This window comes from Ursus arctos, unplaced genomic scaffold (assembly GCF_023065955.2).
Source record: "Ursus arctos isolate Adak ecotype North America unplaced genomic scaffold, UrsArc2.0 scaffold_3, whole genome shotgun sequence".
In the NCBI taxonomy this organism is placed as follows: domain Eukaryota; kingdom Metazoa; phylum Chordata; class Mammalia; order Carnivora; family Ursidae; genus Ursus; species Ursus arctos.
The window spans coordinates 86519782-86531678 of NW_026622985.1; the positions used below are offsets into that span (position 1 = coordinate 86519782).

The following is an 11897-nucleotide window of genomic DNA, read 5'->3' on the forward strand; positions in this document are numbered from 1 at the left end:
GTTTAAGAAAGGCTAAAAACCATTTCAGGTCCAAGTTGGTGGGAATCCCAATACTGGCATAGACAATCAAAGCATTTAACTACTGCCTGTCCTCTCCAATCAGGAATGCGGTTGTCAAACGCAAATTTGATCTGACTCACTTTAAACTAGAGCCAATTTGTACATTAGTCATTCCAAATAACAACAGAGCAAATGAACGACTCCCCATTGGGTGCCAACGCATCCAAGAGCCGCAGGCTTCAAAAGCTTTGCTGCCCCTGCAGGTTACCCTCCTGCCGTGCTTTGGGCCCAGCCCCTCAGCCCCAGAACAGCCCAGAGGGCCCCTAGCCTCCTGGGAGCTGCTATAGGGATCAGACAGCTGTGGCTTCCCTGGGGAGACTTTTATGCCCCGATATGTATCTGGAAGGGTCCTCAAGGATAAGAATGGAAGATACTGTTTACTCAGCTTGACCTTTAATTAGCACATGCTAAGTTCCACAAGATTATGTGTTCTCGTCTAAATAGTACATCCTTTGCTGGGACAAAGATTTTTTTTTTGTTTGCTTCAAGGGATTATGTCTGCTTGTTTTCATTTTCCTACTTCCAACTTTATTAAGGGAGTCTGTAATAATAATTTACCAGGCTTTTTTTATGATTCAGATGTCCCCATGTCAAGCTAAATAAATTGAATTTCCATCTTAATTGGCCTATTTAGTAAAAACAACGTGCGTAAAGTTGTTAAAAATATAGCATGAGTTAATTATAACGCTGATTTTTAAAAGACATGCAATTATGCATTCAACTATTTTTTGAAGTTCCAGCAGCAAAACTGTAGGTGTCTATCAGTGTTAACAGTGGTATCTATTTTGAGCCAGACTCTTAGCAAGTTTTTCTTCTTTAGAGTTTTAAAAAAATTTGAGCATCTTATACCGCGAACATAGATCTTTCTTAGAATGAGAAAAAAAGTAATGTTTTTTTCAGGTACATATTTCTGTTTTTCTAATAGCAAATATAATAATGAAAAAACTCATCATTATGTTTCATATGATTGAAGTGAAGCCGCCTTTCCACAAGTGTGACCCCATGGAGCTGTATTTGACATTCTGAATATGGCCAAAGACGCTGAATATAACAGTTATATGTATGTTATAAATTTAAAAAGAGGATAGGAAGAAATGCTCTTATTTCAAAATTTAAGTATCTAAACCTGTTAAAATAATAAACTACCCGCTGTCCTAGAGCAGTTCGGTCTTCCTCGGTTATACCCCTTGGACCTACGTACAGAAATACGTTGCACAGAGAAGGCAACTTTTTTTTTTTTTTTTGTAGAACAACAACGTTGACACTTGCCCACGATTCTCCAAAGCTGCAGGGTATTTCTTTTAAGCCAGAGATCCCACTTTGGCCTTAACATGGACGCCCCATAGGACCAGCCGGCATATGCCCACTAGAACCCCTCCGGTGTTCTTCTGCTCCAGAATGAAGACCACTATCTGTCGAAACCTCAGGGATGACCCTTGGCTCTCATGGGCAAGAATCCCAGGGCTAGGTTTAGAAAAGCCTGGATTATTAGCAAATAAGGAAGGCCAGTAGGAAAACATTGTTTTAAAATTTGTGTGGTCTCCATTTGTCTTAGCTCGAGTGAAGATTTTCTGTTACCCAAGAATGTTACCAAGATATGTTCCTTATTGCTTAACCCTGGCTCTGAGGCAAAAATCTCTGGCTCCTTCTCTGGGTGGCCCAGTGTCTTCTCAGAAGTCACAAAGATGGAGGACACCTGCTTGACTTCCATTATAGAATGGAAGCAGCAATCGAAGAGAATCGTACTCAACACCTAAAGAAGAGAACATTCTAGCACAAAGAAAACAAATGATACTATATCCTTTTCTTATTAAGAATGATGTTTCCTAAACACGTCTCACTGGCTTTTAAGGCAAATTAGATGCAGTATGTGGATCACTCCCCTCCCCAGGGAGAGCACGGGGAAGGAGACCCTGGTGCGCACCTAGGAGGGGCCTCTTACCCTAAGGGCCTCCAGCTGAGGCAGCAGGTATTCCGAGTGCGATTGCAAATTTCTTTTTATAAACAACCAAACACTCTAAATATTCGGCCATGAAGCGTGGGCACGAGCAGCTTTCACGTGCAGCAAGAAGGGTTACTGCCCGTGACCCTCCATGTTTGTATTACGCTATGAAGGTCATGACTGCAGAGTTGCTTTTTTTTTTTTTTTAAGATCTTATTTACTTATTTGACAGAGAGAGATAGCAAGAGAGGGAACACAAGCAAGTGGAGTGGGAGAGGGAAAAGCAGGCCCCCCCCACTGAGCAGGGAGCCCGATGCGGGGCTCGATCTCAGGACTCTGGGATCATGACCTGAGCCGAAGGCAGATGCTTAACGGCTGAGCCACCCAGGCGCCCCATGACTGGAGAATTCTGATCCCTCTCCCATTCTCTCAAGTTCGTTGAACTCAACCCTGGTGGCCGGCTACTCAAAGTCAGGTCCCCAGGCCAGCAGCCCTGCTATCACTGCGGGAGAAGCACAGGCTCCAAGAGCCACCTGTTGGATGCCGCCTAAACCCCCATCTGCATTTTTGCATGAGCTCCAGGGGATTGAAATGCCCAGGAAAGTGTGAGAAGCACCTGCTACAGTGTAAACACAGTGTCGCTATTCAGTTGCAAAGACCTAAATTTAGCGAGCATAACCGATTGAAAAACTCGGTAGGTCTCCTTGACAACCCTTAGGAAGAACTGTAATATAATATTCAGTAAAAGAATGCAAAAACCATTTTAGTTTAGCCTTTTTTTTTTAGGATTGTCTTCTCACTTTTTTTTTCCCCCACTCTGACTCAGATTTTCATTTCTTCACATCCTTCACACTCCTCTCCTCCTACTCGCTTCATCCAGTCAAACTTACCTTCGGGCACCTTAAGCAATCTCTAGGCGGCCTCAGAAAATGACAAGGGCGGGGCGCCTGGGTGGCACAGCGGTTGGGTGTCAGCCTTCAGCTCAGGGCGTGATCCCGGTGTTCTGGGTTCGAGCCCCACATCAGGCTCCTCCACTATGAGCCTGCTCCTTCCTCTCCCACTCCCCCTGCTTGTGTTCCCTCTCTCACTGGCTGTCTCTATCTCTGTTAAATAAATAAATGAAATCTTTAAAAAAAAAAAAAAAAGAAAAGAAAATGACAAGGGAAGCAGCAGAATCGGGGAATGAGAAAGAACTGGCTCCACTGATGTTATTACTAACCGCTCACGCTCAGGCTTAAGAGTTTACCTTTTACAAACGTCGGATTGTCACAATGTGCCTTTATCCCCGAAGGCAAAGCAAATAATACCATCACCATCCTCATGGTCATCTGGCCGCAAAAAAAATCCTGAGGTTGCAGGAGAGTCAGTGACCCATGCAGCACCCCACACCAATCAAGAGGCAGAACTGCAAAGAAACCACGCGGGCTTCCGCAGCCTCCCCCGACTCCCTGCTGTGAGCTGACACGTCCTTGGGGGCAGCAGGAGTCAGGGAGAGCGTGGTTATGGGCATCCCCAGTGTCAGCAATGGGATGGCCGCACCGGACCGGGGGTGCCCTGAATGCACAACGCTCTCCTACACGCTACAAGGAAGGTCCAGGGCAGCTGCAGCCGGATTTGGAGACCCCCAAGCCTTAACCATGACCACCTGTTGTATGTTTCTTTTCAGAGGAAGGGAATTCGAGAGCGTGAGTGGAGAGCAGCAGAAGGGTCTCGCCCAGGTTTCTGTCTGCATGTGTGAGAACCCGGCGGGGCCTGAGAAGTAAAAGCAGTGGCGGGGCACAGTGTCATTGGGCACAGTGTCATTGCGTCCTCATAATTAGCACCATCATCATCCTTAGCGATCAGACACTGGGTTCAGTCTTCATGCTCATTTTCTAGATTAATACTCATGTCAATCCTACCAGGAAAGTTATTCATGCTCTTATTAAAAAGAGAGAGAAGGCAATGGAAGAAAAACCATGACATCTGCTGCTGGTCACAGAGCTAGTGAGTACAGCTGCGGTTTCTCCCTTGATTTCCTTGACCTGGGAGCTCAAATATTGGAGTGTCGGGGCTAATATGTCTATTGCATCACCTGCATCCAGGTGGCTTCCAGGTTCCTTGATTCCACCTCTCAAGTCAGAATCTGTATGGATGGTCCCCAGGCTTCTGGAAGCTAAGACATGACTCTAGTTGTTCCGATAAACACTGAACACAGGGAGCCACTCTCCTGGGTTATTGGCCTCTTACTATATATATATACATTGGCATTTAGGTTTGGTATAAGAGGCAAATGGGACATAAAATTAGCCAATGGAAGAAAAGGCATTATGTTATAGAGGAGAAGGAAATACCCAAACTAGGAATTTTAGAACTTTATCTTCTTTTTCAAGATTTATTTGATAGAGAAAGAGAGAGCAAGAAGGGGGAGCAGCAGGCAGAGGGAGAGGCAGAAGCAGGCTTCCTGCTAAGCGGGGAGCACATCGTGGGGATCATGACCTGAGCTGAAGGCAGACACTTCACTGAGCCAACCAGGTGCCCCAAAACCTTTGTTTTAATACTTTCATGGCACTTACTGGGGTCACCCTAACCTAAGCTTAACGGTATCAGTTAAAAAAAAAAAAAACAAACTGCTCAGCCTAAGTGGAATTGATACAAAAATATTTTTAAAAAAATTAATGTAAAAAGTTCTGAAAAGCAAATGGTTTATAGCCACATTGGAGTTATGATGAAAATAAGGCTTTAAGTGATCAGTCTTGTAGCTTTGAATTCTATGGTCTGTTAAAGTAGAGGTAAGTCCGATTTCGCTCCATTGCAGAGGTAGCCACGAGTCAGAGACCCTGCAAGGTTTGGGCATCAAGTGGACGAGGGCGAGTGTGACTGGGGGCCGGCTTGGACGACCTTTGGAATGAAGGAGGTGAAGAAATGAGAGATGGAGAGGCCTCTTGTAGAGGTCCGCTGAGAACGGGGGTGCTCAGATGTAAACAGGAAATTGGCACCAGGTGATGTTCAGAGGGGACTACGTATAGGGGACAGATCATCAAGGTCTTTGGAGCATGAGAGGCAGACAGAATGGTGTTCAGAGGCATTTATTGTTTCACTCATTTGCCAGACATTATTGGTCATTTTCAATGGTCCGTTGCTACATATTCTAGGGTTCTTGAGACGAATGAGAGAGAGTCCCTGGCGTTAAGGGTGCGCGTTGGGGGGGGGGGTGGAGCTCGTGGCAATGGTGAGTAACTAGGAGGGGAAAGATGCGCTCTTCCCATGTCAACCCTGCTGGGAAAAGCAGGAGTTAAAGTCACTTGCAAGAGTTGATGGAGAGGTGGAGGAGAAAAGAGCAGGGCAGGACCAGAGCTCCACCTAGAGGACAGATTTGCCCGGGAAACCCTCCTTGGGCGCCTTCAACCTCGACTCACTCCCGGGTCCATCCAAATTTCACAGCTGACAGTGGAGGATGTGCGCTCTTCACCTCCACGCAGAGATTTCCACTGAAAGACAGTCACCGCATGTCCGGTATAAATTTTCCTGATGTGTCAAATCTTTAATATTATATTTATTCTAAGGTGTCACTTTCAGTCATTTCCTGTCTGCTCTGTTACATGGCCAATGTGAAGTGAAAACACAAAGGAACTGAGAGTTCAATTTCTCTTGCAGAAAAAATGGCATTCAAGTAGAATGGTATCCAAAAGACAGTGATGATTTTTGAAATAAATATTATCACCTTCTCTGTTTTGCTTTTGAATTAAACTTTCCTTTCTCTAATAAAAAAAATTTTTTTTAATCACTTTGTTGCTGGAACTGCTTAGGACAAAAACTTTGTATGTACATATCTTACTGTAACTTATGTTGGAGTTATTTTAATGGTATTCACACATACACTGAGTAGCCCATAAGCTATTTGAAGACCTATTTGTTTTTGTATCCCCTATCACACTACCTGACGTGTAGTGGGACAGTCAATATGTGTAGAAGTCTGTTGGGATTAAGAATAGAATAAGAAGTCCTTTGATGCAATCTCCTTCCCCAGCTAGGACTGTGCTCAAACATCCCCTTTAGTATTCATATTTTTTAAAAAAATTAAATGTGATGCCAAAACTCAATAGAGAATGGAGAGATTTGAGAGTTTTCTCATGAAAATTGGAGTAGAAACTCAAAAGAGTCACGACCAATACTGAAGCATTTGGAGAGAGAGGGAGGGGTGGGGGTTGAGAGCTGAATATTTGGAAATGAATGTCCATATGTCCACATTGGGCAGTTGAGGGGAAAAGCACCAAAAAAAAATGCTGAGAGGAGTGGCCAAGGAAGTTGGAAAAAATTAATATGCCAGGGAGGTTGCAGTAAAAGATAATCAGATAATCACAAGAAAGCAATGCGGCTGTCTCCTAAGGAAAAGGAAGAAATGTCAAAAGCCATTTGTTTGATGAAAGGACCTGTGACTTTTAAAGTGTTTTTTCCAGAGACCCGGGGTGGGGGGGTGTATAAATAGATTTTCATTGTCTGACATCTCTTTTAAATGAATTTGTAAGAACGGATTTCACAAGTTAGCACCATTTCCATATACAAATGGAACTGTAAACCTGTAAGCCTTAGAGAGAAGAAACTGTTGTATTTCTTGAGTGAATTACGTTGTCTAACACAGCATTAGGCTTCTAGCACATACATACTAAAAACTTGACTTACTGTTAAATTGACTCACCATAGGAGCAAGAAGCCTTGCATTGCTGAAGCAGGACCTGGGAAGATGGAGGTGAGGAACCGTGGCTCCACTGAAGTTGAGAAACTGAGAGGAGAATGAGGCCAACACCTCCGATGGTGACGAAAGCATAAACTGATCCTAGCCAGGGTCTTAGTCCAAAGGGAAACAATCCAGGGGGGTCCCCAGAGAGCACATTGGACCAGAAAACAGATTTGAGAGAACCAGGTCAGAAAAATGTGAAAATTTCAGCTAGAAAGGCCCAGGCGTCCATGCATCCCAGGATATGGGCAACCTTTCCCGACACATAAGCACACGAGGGCATTTACGCCACCGCAGACATGGCGAAGGAACGGGGCGAGACACCCTGGGACTTGTTAAATGGGAAATGATGGCACTGGATGAACAGAAGGGAGCAATGAGGGGCAGCCGAGGGGGACAGGCAAGTGTTAAAGTTGGAAGAAGTGGAAACAAAAGGTTAGGAATACAGCATGCTATTTGCCTTTTAAGTGACATTTTGGTTTGTACTAAGCACTGTTCTTAGAATTAAGAGCATAGTGTCAGTTACTATGAGTCACTTCTTTCCAAGATTCATATACAAAATTTGATTTTTTTTTTAACTAAGTAGGATGTTTAGGAATCTAAGAATTCTGCTTTTAGGAAATACATTATGACAACTTTTTTTTTTTTTTGAAATGTCACTTTACCTAAATCCACTGTGAAGAAATGGCTAAAAACCAAATCCCAGTAGAAGAGATTAAATTTTATTTCTCAAACTATCTCAAGCATCAGCTATTCACTGTAGTCTTTGCCTATGCTTAAGAAATAGGGATTTGTGGGGAGTGTGTGATCTTCATAAGCAGACCCGCAATGTTACCATAAATATAACGCCCTCTGATAATGTCACAGTATAGCTACTCTTCTAAACCACAATTTTTTTTTTTTTTTTACAAAATACTAAAACAGGGCAGAACAAAAGGTTTGTTATATTTGACAACCTAGAAAGATCGTATGACACTGAGAACTCTGCCACATATAAGACTGGCATGAAGTGTGTGGAAAAATGGCTCGTTGGATGGAAACTTGAATTGGCCATAAACATCAGGAATGAAGAACAACTTTCCAAAGTCAGGCTGGGGCCCAAACCCCACTCAGGCCAGTTGGCTCAGGATCGCAAAAAGCCGGCCCAGCTCATAAAGAGAAGATCCATATCTGAATATTATTTTACCGCAGAGCAATGGCATGGCCTTGTGCCAAGAGGAGACCCAAGTTCTTCTGATTATTCATTAGAACGGCAGCCTTCACCTTTTAAAGGAGCCCCAGGCAGCATCCAAGCAATGGAAGGGCACAGCTGGGAGAGCGCAATCTCCCCCCAGGGCTCCAGAGTAAGCCACACCTGAAGCTAGACTCCCGGGCACGCAGGTGTAGACCCTGCTTGCTCTCTGAGCCCCCTGGGTGCTCTCAATTTGGACATTACCTTCAGGAGAGGAGTCAAGGACTACTCCCCGTATCCCAACACCACCATATTAAAAGCAGGAGTGGAGAACTTGAATGTATATTCTGAATTCTGACTCCTGGCCTTTGAGCCGCCATTAGCTAACCACACACACCATTTTGAATAAGCCAACTTAGTCTCCTGAGAAAATTCCAAAAAACCCCCCAAAAAAAAAACAAACAAAAAAACCCACACAACAACCCACATGTGAGAAAGAGAATCAGAATCCACATGAGGTCATTTAAACAAGAAAGCGAGAGTATCTTCAAAGGGGAAAAACACATTTAAACCTGAAATATTTCATTTCTGAGATTGATTTTATTAATAAAAACGATTAAACTATTTGGGGACCTTATTTCTCTCAGGTTATTTCCAATGATCAAGTTTCATGAAAATTCAAACAAGGCCGCTGGCTTTACTAGAGTAAAAAAAAAAAAAAGCCCATAAAAAAAGTGTGTCCTGCTACCTATCGCTGTTTGTAAGGATCAGTTAAGGTCCATTGAAGCTCTCAATAAATTTGCAAATTTATTATTGCTCCAAATATCTTGGAAAGAGGTCTAGGAAACCACAGAACTAGGTATCATTATAGAATAGAAATTATACTCTATATACTGTTAAATTATCTTCGTTCTCTGTAATACCTCATTTAAACATCAGGTAACACAAGTTATATAGTAACAGGGTGTGAATTGGGCATTAGCGCAGCTCGGGCTTTGAAAATAGAACGCGGGGCGCCTGCGCGGTGCAGTGAAGCGACCCCACTTGGTTTCCAGCTTGGGTCCTGATCTCAGGATCATGGGAATGAGCCTTGCATGGGACTGTGAGGTCAGTGCGGAGTCTGCTTAAGGCTCTCTCTCCCTCTGTCCCTTGCGTGCGTGCTCTCTCTCTCTCAAATAAATAAATCTTTAAAAAAAGAGAGAGAGAGAGAGAGAGAGAGAAGAAACAATGCAGTTGTCTCCACACGTGACCAGCTGAAAGAGAGCACCTACTATGGTCTTGGTTGGCTTCGGTGGGCCCTCCTCACAGATCTCACTCATGAGAAGAAAACTGTCCTCAAGGGGGCCTGGGAAGGGGTGGGGGGGAGATCACCTTCTGAAGATGTAAAGCACGATTAGAGAACTCACAGCACAAAAGTTTCTTAAGGCACTGAATAATGGAAGTAGGGCGTTGCTGTTGTTTTTAAATACAATAAGAAAAAAAAATCTCATTCTCTAGTTTCAATGAGAAAGTCCAAGTATCGCCACTCTAAAGGAACCCATAGCCCACGAGGGGAAAAAAGCTAATACCCTCTCCAATGTCCTTTTAAGTTAACCGGACTGTGAGTGTTTTTTAATGATTTGGTCTTTAAAGTGCATCATTTACTTAAAAAGGCACATAATGAAGACGGAAAACGCATGCCTAATTTTGTGCTGGGAGACACTTCTTTTGTCTCGCTATCAATACCTTGAAATGTCTCCACGCATCAATTAGCCCCCAGTGATCAAGGCGCTAAATGGGCTCAACTGTTTCATCAACTTCACATTTGCCTGGGATCGTGAAACTGCTTCCTTAGGTCAGTAGTCCAAAAGCTCTTCTTGGTAGCGCCTCAATCTCCTCCCAGGCCGGCTGCTCCAACACTCGCAGGCACACGCAGGCACACACCGCCCTTCCCCAGCTGCTAAAGCAACATGCTTACCAACAAGAAAGGTGCTCAGAGGGAAACTTTGATGTCCCGCCCATTGTTCATTCTCCCTCATCCGCCTCCTCTCCGCACCCCCCATGCCACTCCTATTTTTTCCAACGTATCCCCAAACTTACGAAGCAGCTGTTGACATAGATAAAAAGAGTTACTAGCAAAGTGTGTATAAACTAGAGATGTGTGTTCTGTGTGCTTTTGTTAAGGAGAAAGAGGCGTGTCTGTGTGTGTTCACGAGAGGAAGTTTTAGGTTTTGTACTGCAAGGAGGGAAGGAGGTGAATATATTCCTTGCTTTAAAAACGTTGATTAGAAACATCAACTCAGAAGCTAAGTCTCCGGCCAATTAGTAATAAATATCCCCCCCCCCTTATGTACGTGAGCCGCAAGTTCAAGCGCCTGTGCACCGGGCGGTGATGAGAGCCTTCAAAGGAGAGATGGGTTTAAGGTGTGCCTTTTAAACTTCGGATGCGACCGTTTCTAGAGCCAGTCCCGGGCCGGCGGGCAGGACAAGGCGTGTCGCTGCCCTGTGAGGGATTCTCGATGTCCCCCGGCCCCCCGCACCGCACCCACAAAAGCCAGCGGAGAGGCCGCGGCTGGCAAGCCCAGGTGCCGGTGGAGACGCGGAGAAAGGCCGGGAAACCGAGCCCCGCTGGCTCAGGCGCCTCCCTTCCTCTCACTTCTCTCCCGGCCACAGACACACCTCCCCAGGCAGGTTTCACAAAGCGCGAAGCCCCGGCGCGGTCTCGGGCTGGCAGCAGGCACGCGGGGCAAAGGCACGCATGGCACGACCCAAGCTGCTTTCCTCCCGCTCACCGATCCGCACCCTGACTCCCCGACCCCGCTCCCCCCGCCCCCCACCCAGCGATGCCTCCGTTTGGGAGGCAGCACCCTCGCAAAGACTACGGGGCAGCCTCTCGCGCACTCCTGGCGCGGTCCTCGGCTGGCACCCGGACCAGCGGGCGAGGGTGGAGGGAAGGCGGCCGGGGCTGCGGCGGAGAATCGCGCGGCTTCCCACTTACTTGGAGTTGCGAACGCCGCACGCGCTCGTGCTGCCTTTGTTGAGCGGGGCGAGGCTCTGCGCTCGGTCCGGTGCCGGGTGGCCGCTGGCCGCGCGCGGCTCTGCGCCCTCCCTCCCGGACGGTGACTCCCCGGGGCTCGCGCTCCGGCTCGTCCTGCGCGCGGCGGCCCCCTCGGCGGGATTTGGGACGGGCAGGCGCGGAACCCGATCCGGCGTCGGCCTGCGCTGCGCCCTGCCGGGGAGGGAACGGAAGGCAAATGGAGAAGGGGAGGGATGAGCGGAGCGGGCAGGGCGAGGACGCAGGCTGGGCGAGGGAGGGAGCGCGCCTTTCCCTCGCGAGCTGATTGGGAAGCTCGTTAAAGGCAGGAGTCTCCAGGGCCGCGCTCTCCCCGCAGGAGCGAGCACACGGGTTTGAACCAAGGGGCCCGGAGATGAAACATTGTTTTGTGGGGAGCAGGGACGCACACAACCTTTCTTTGCCAAACTTTATGTCTGACCTGTGCTTTAAGTGGGTGCACGCGCCGGCTGAGCAAAGAGGATCGCTTAAATGGACAGCTGATAGCATTTTAGGATACAATTTTGGCCCCAGACATTTTTGTTTTTAATGATATTCGGGATGAAAAAGCCCAGGCTTCAACAGCAGCCTTTACTTCCTCCCCACGCGCCACCACCCTGCCCTGCACCCAGCTCCAGTTCCTTCAGCTGTCAGTCCCGTCCCACCTGCGCGTCACAATGTGCGAAGTCCTTTTCTTGCGCTTGTCACCAAGAGTGACAGATGTCTGAAGGTTCCCACTTTCCTTTAGGGGGCTCTTTCCTTTTTTGGCTTCCTTGGTGCCTTGAGTGACCTATTTAGTGACATGCCTTTGACACCTAGGGTTTAGAGGCTTAATCAATGTAGCTCAAACTCTGGTCCTAGTGAAACTCAGAGGCTGGGCTGCATGGCTTTCTGGATTTCTATTATGTTGCATTGAGAAACAAGGTTAAGGTAATACAGCTGGGGTGGTTTGGATAGCATATAGATGTTTCTGAGA

The 11897-nt window shown here is 46.4% G+C and overlaps 1 protein-coding gene across 2 annotated transcripts in view; it reads right to left on the bottom strand.

Annotated features, from left to right (window-relative positions):
- Positions 1-11108, bottom strand: part of PTN (pleiotrophin) — a 99890-nt gene extending 88782 nt beyond the window's left edge. For both annotated transcript variants that reach the window (XM_026511606.4, XM_057304377.1), the window contains exon 1: positions 10868-11108. The gene's annotated coding sequence lies outside the window, so the exon portion shown is untranslated. The remainder of the gene's footprint in view (positions 1-10867) is intronic.
- Positions 11109-11897: the final 789 nt, after the last annotated feature.